The 6,000-nt window shown below is 43.9% G+C and overlaps 1 long non-coding RNA gene across 1 annotated transcript in view; it reads right to left on the bottom strand.

The window, feature by feature from the left end:
- Window positions 1-202: 202 nt before the first annotated feature.
- The window catches only part of LOC120371473, a 79,697-nt gene continuing 73,899 nt past the window's right edge, over window positions 203-6,000 (bottom strand). Inside the window, exons 3-4 of the long non-coding RNA XR_005584386.1 lie at window positions 5,175-5,287; window positions 203-453 (exon numbers count right to left, since the gene is read on the bottom strand). This is a non-coding gene — a long non-coding RNA (uncharacterized LOC120371473). The remainder of the gene's footprint in view (window positions 454-5,174; window positions 5,288-6,000) is intronic.

Raw genomic sequence — 6,000 nt, 5'->3', positions numbered from 1 at the left:
AGTGGGCTCTTGATAGTCTTTTCTGGTCTCAGGACTCCTTGTTTTGATGCCAAGACAAACAAATAAATCATGTTCAAAGGCATCTGCCCACAATAGCGATGAAGTCAGAAAAACATATAAGAGGGGAGTACGGAGCAGGGGTCAGGATTCCTGTTAGACACAACGGCTTTGCTTGGTGCTTTCATTTTGCTTTATTTCCTCTTCTACTGCAGCTCGGACTGGGGTGATTATTTATTTTGCAGCCTCTCCTCGGCCTCCTTTTGCCGATAGAAATTCGTGATATGCCCTCGGAATTTTCAGTCCATTTCCAGTGTCTGCTTTCAGTAACCCTTTCGGTCTTTTGAGAGGGGGCTCATGCTCTATACAATGCAGCATAGGGCAGGGCCATTATATACACAGAGATCAATCCACTCCTCACTGGAATGCAGCCACCTCTGGGATGGAAGTGGACAGCTGTTTAAACACACACAAAAACACTGTTTAGCCATCTGGGAACAGGAAGCAAATAAGAATACAAAATCCAACTGAAACTGCAGGGAAATTTTAACCTGAATGTATTTATGCCATTTGAATTTATAGCAACGGTGCTAACATAATTATTCTTAAGAAAAATCACCCCAGAATCATTATAGACCACAAGTCATTGAGTCTTGTTTTACACCTCATCTAAAAGACAGCATCTCCCACAGCACAGAATCCCAAGTACCAGGCTGGGAGTGTGGTGTAAGGCTGACTCAGCAGAAAATTTGCCAGCAACTGAATCATTTAAAGCTTCCTGAAGTACATGGTATGGTCTCCCATCCACATACTGACCCAACCCGATGCTGCTAGGTTTGTGAGATCTGAGAAGGCCATATTCCATATAGCTGCAGACTATATCAATTGCCGGGCCTCTTTCAAATGAGCAGCACATTCTTTCTGGTACACCTGGGAGAGCATAGGCTGGAATGGGGGCAAGCGGCACAGGAGGGTACCATTTTATTCATTCAGCAATTTATGTGAAGAGACAATTGCCTCCATTGTTGCTCTCTGTGGCCCAACCCGAACATTCCTGGGGGAGGACGTGCTTCTCAATAGGCATAAACTGGGAGATGCTTTTGAAAATGAAGGTGGTAAGTAGCATTTCAAAGGTCTTGCTGGAAAGTGACATCATGTCTGACTCAGGCAGCGTGAGGCATACCCGGTGCCTCAATCCAGCTGGGTTTAGCAATCAGCAACCAGAATTTAAGTGCTTCCAAACTAAGCACTTTTATATAAGTGCTAGAATCTCACTGCGAGGGGATGGGGGAAATGATTAAATTCAGCTAGGTCACTTCTTATAGCTTGCAGAGAGGCCAAAACTACCTAATTGGGAACTGGTTTCAGTTGTTTGTTTGCCAGGGTTCACACCAAAAAAGGCTCAGTCGAAATTAAAAAAAAAAAAGGGGGGGGGGGGAATTTCCTTCATCTCGTGGCTTGGATCGTTTCTTAATGTTACTTTAATGTAGGTCTGGTTGGTGTTTATATGGAGCTTAAGGTGACAAAAAACAAGCTGTGAGCCAGTCATGATGCTACATAGAGCTGGTCACACTATTCAGCCTGAGTCATATTCATTATGAATTAAGCCCCTGTTTTCAGGGTTGTGAATTGTTTTTTACCTGATCATGATTTCATTCACATGCATCCATTATTCATAAGGATATGCTGAATAGTCCGGACAAATAATTTCCAGCCTCCAGGTTATTTGCAATCTGACTATTTGTTATTCGTGTTGTGGGGTTGGTCATCTAAATCACATGGCCCTGTTTCTGCTCCCTGATTGGATAACTGGATCTTTTTAAACAGTAGGATCATGAATAATGAATAGCAAATAACTCACTTTCTCATCTCAATTTTTGGCAATTAATTATTCATGCAAATTATGTGTTAGACTTTTGGGCTTGTGAACATTTTAATGAATCCTCAGTGGTTGTCCGGTTACTCACAAATAACAAATAATATGATCCCATAAATCATCGCAAAACAAACGCAGCACTTGGAGTCAAATATATGGAGAAATCAGGGATTTTTTTCACTCTCTAACCAGCTCTTGTACTATCTCATGGCAGGGGATTTGGAAACACACAACCTCTTGTCCTAGGGTTACCAAGCAAAATGTAAAATGACTGGGAGTAGCTAAAACTCCACTGAAGTCCATGGAGTTGCACGTTCTTTCTGCCAAGGAGCAGTCTGGCCCCTGGCTACTTCCAGGGCCCATGCCTAGTGCACCCAATGAGATGCTTGCTCTGTCTGTTCTGCTAGAATGGAGAGTCCAAGTTCTGCTTTGGATTTTTATTACCAGCATTCAAAGGGGCTGATGTCTACACTTCAGCACCTTCCTCTGGGAATGCTGCAGAGAATGGGACTGCTTGTAAACCATCTTTGAAACAAATCCCATGCCCTCCCTCTCATGCCTGGTCAGCTTCCTATGAATAAACTCTGCTTCCCAAGTGCGCGATGATGCCATGTTAGTATGGGAGTGACTATGCTGATACATGCAGTAAGTCTCTAAGCATGCCCAGTCCAAATTAGGTGTTTGCGTAAGTCTCAAATGAGTGCTCGTATCTCGTCCTCTGCTGATAATACTGAATTTCCTGAGAGGTTAGTAAACATCACAGTGAGCCAGCAATGGAGCCCTTAGTCTTGCGACAGGGTTATTTTCTGTAGAAGTGGACAGAGCCTGCTTTAGGCACAAGCTATACAAGTAATCTCTTGTGGTTGTGAGAGTGTCCCACAAACCTGCACTGACTTATCAGGCCATGGGCCCATCCAGCCTCTTTCTGGCAATAGTATCAGCAGTGGAGGCAATGCATGGCCTGATTCTGCCCTGCCTTCAGTAGGAGGCTGCGGGATGCTCTCACGTGAGGTCCCAACAGAGCAGAAAACCAGCTCTGGAGTTCTCTTTCTGAGGGGCAGATTTGTTGCCCAGAGGAGCCCTCAATTCTCAGGGCATGTAAACAGCTGGTGATGGGGTCAGTGCAGTCTTGGCTAGAGAAAATAGATGAGGGGACTTGGGTGCATTAGGGAAAGGAGTAAGGTCAGAGGAGTGCTCGGGCAGAACAGAGTAGAATCAGGAAGCGGGGGCGGGGAGGAATTAGATGATGGTGTAATGGAGACCTGAGTTACGCAATGTAGAGATGAGGGAAAGCAATGTGAAAGGGACTGAGGCCCTGACACTTTGCTGTATTTGTTTTCAAAGTCAATTTTTGACAGTGTTTTAGTTTTTATGAAAGTGACAGGCTGACAGTGCTGGCTGAAGTCAAGTATAATGCAGGCAGGCATTGGGCATGCTTCCCACACACAGCACAGCCAGTGCTCCTCCATCCTGGCCAACAGAAACTCTGCTGTTCCACTCCTGAGACCCACACACAGCTCTACCAATGCATCTTATTCCTGACCCTCAGCGCCTCTTCCTATTCCAGAACTGGGCTCATTCCATCCCCCTAACAGCTCTGCCAGTGCTCCTCAATCCTGACCTGCAGCACCCCCTGCTATTCCAGTCCTGGGCCTCCCTCAAGCAGAAACTGCCAATCATGCTGAATTGCATAGTGGTTTTGTGACACATGTAATAGGGACTAAAATGACACTCCCCGATTTATTTTCACTTGTGATTTAAGAAAAGATTGAGGACTATGGAGGTGACAGGCTGATGCACACGCCCACGGAGCCCACCCCCACTTAATCTCCCTCTCCAATCCATTTGGTCACTCACCATGCACTGGAAACACTAATCCATTGGTGACTTCAGCTATAATTGACTGCAGTCGGGCATCAATAAACTGAAAAGTTTATTGCATAGACTAAATGTAATACAGATTATAACAACCCAAGTCAGGCTCTTATCATCTGAACCAAGAAACAGTGGGTCAGCTCTACTAATTCTTGCTCAGCAGGTTGGAGAATCTTCTACCCCCCAGGGATCCTCTCCAGGCATTTGGTAAGAGTGACCAGTCTTGACCTGCTATGTACAGAAGCTGATGTGGACCCCCAAAGCATTTTTTTTTCTGCTCAGCACTGGTGTCCATATGCTGGATGTTGGAGTTTGTTCAGTCCCTGGATCTGCTACTCTGGGGCGGGCATAGCTATACCTTTGAGCTCAAGTCAGCCTGGGCACTTTGTTTGTGCAAGGAGGATTGCCTTAATATCTATAACATTCGAGCCCGGCTGCAGAGCGGTGTGCTAAAGTCTGCTCATTATCTTGGGATCAGCAGTGAAATTATTGAGTTGTTCACAATGTCTGGACCAGCGTCAGGAAATCTGATTTGTAATAACATAATATTCCTTTAAGTAACATTTTTAAAGACATTATTGAAATTTAAATGGGGCCACTTTGCAGGCTGTATTTTCTTAATTTTTTTACAATTATTTTCTTGCCCCGTTGTTGTTTAACCCTTGGAAAGCTGAAACCAAACTCTCTGTCTTTGCTAAAGGAAAAATTCCTCCGGCACATATGCATGCTTGTTTGTTATTGTAAGGGTGCTGATAAGCATTAGGCAGTGCCCCACAGTTTGTTATTGTAGGGTTACCCAGAGGCGGGAGCTGTCCATACCACTTAGTTATTGTAGTGTTGACTGAGAGCATTAGACTGCTGCCATTCATTTTTCTTAAATATTACTTTTAAGATACCCATGTAGAAAGACTAGCACAAAGTTTGCAAGCAGGGTAGAAAAGCAGCTCAAATTTAGAACCCTACCAACCTTGGCAGTAACATTTTTTTTTAAACGAGCAGCGAGGTAAATTATGCACACAAGATAAATGCAATCTCCATGTAATGAACCCAACAAGATATAAATGGCAAATGTCTAATTTTCTCCTGATAAAATAATGCCTCTGAGAGGCTCTTCGCTGGTATTTAAAAAAATAGGACTCATTGCACTTTCTCGCCTTCTGTCAGTTACCTGGCATAGTGTGCTGAATGTGCCCTGGGCTGCATGCTGTTCCGAGGAATGCTGATGGACAGTTAGCTCACTGTCACCATCTATAGATAGAGGTGGAATAGCAGCTGTTGCAAGTCATAGGGAGCAGGCTGAGGGTGGTTATGTGGGATTGGGCTGGTAAGGGGACAAGGAGGGAGCGAGCACACAGCAAATAGATGGATGGTGGCCAGAAGAAAAATGAATTCAGAAATATTGGGTTTCTCATGGACACCCACTTACTCTGCCACCGCTCCAGTGATTTTGAGCTCCCCAGATCTGATTAGGCTCTCCATTACCGTCTGCCGTGCATTAGCATGCCAGGAATCGTTTAACAGGGACCGGCTGGAATGCTTCTGTGAAATGAACAGTAAGAGCTTTTTGGTGTTTTTTTCCCCTCTTCTACATCCAGGGCATGTTATTACTATCAGAAATATCAGACATTTCAACTCAAATTAAAGTCAGGTTAAATATCTCAAATGCAAAAATTCCACATGGTTCCAGATGGAAAGTGGTTCCTTAACTTCATACTGAAAAAAATAAATAAGAAACCTTTCAGCCCTGCGACTGCTCCTCAGTCAAGGGAGAGACGAAGAGCCCTGCTGAACTTGAGACCTTTGAAGTTGTAATTTGGCTGGACTAATACAAAGCACAAACAGTATATTTGCCGAACACACAGTGGTAAATACATTGTAATGATAGCAACCAAAGCAGAAACATATGTGCACATACACGCACAAATCATACGCAACACCAGCTAAACACATTCTGCATAAGCACATGCTACTGACACACATGCATCAGGTACAAACACATACGCATTGAACAGATACATACATAGGCCAAATCACATACCCTTTATAATATTCACAATATATACTTCACCACACAATATACACTTCACCACACGCATACCAGACACAACACAGAGACACACACATTTCAACACACTTGACAAAACACGCTTAAAATTATCTCTGGCTACACAACATTAAGCAAGCAACTTAATCCAGGAAAGGTATGAAATGATTTTGAGGGTGCCTTGCATTCAGCTTTTACTTCTTGGTTC

The sequence above is a fragment of the Mauremys reevesii genome, linkage group 9 (genome assembly GCF_016161935.1).
Source record: "Mauremys reevesii isolate NIE-2019 linkage group 9, ASM1616193v1, whole genome shotgun sequence".
In the NCBI taxonomy this organism is placed as follows: Eukaryota; Metazoa; Chordata; order Testudines; family Geoemydidae; genus Mauremys; species Mauremys reevesii.
Note: the sequence above shows the minus strand (reverse complement) of the source record. Positions and strands in the feature narration are given on the sequence as shown.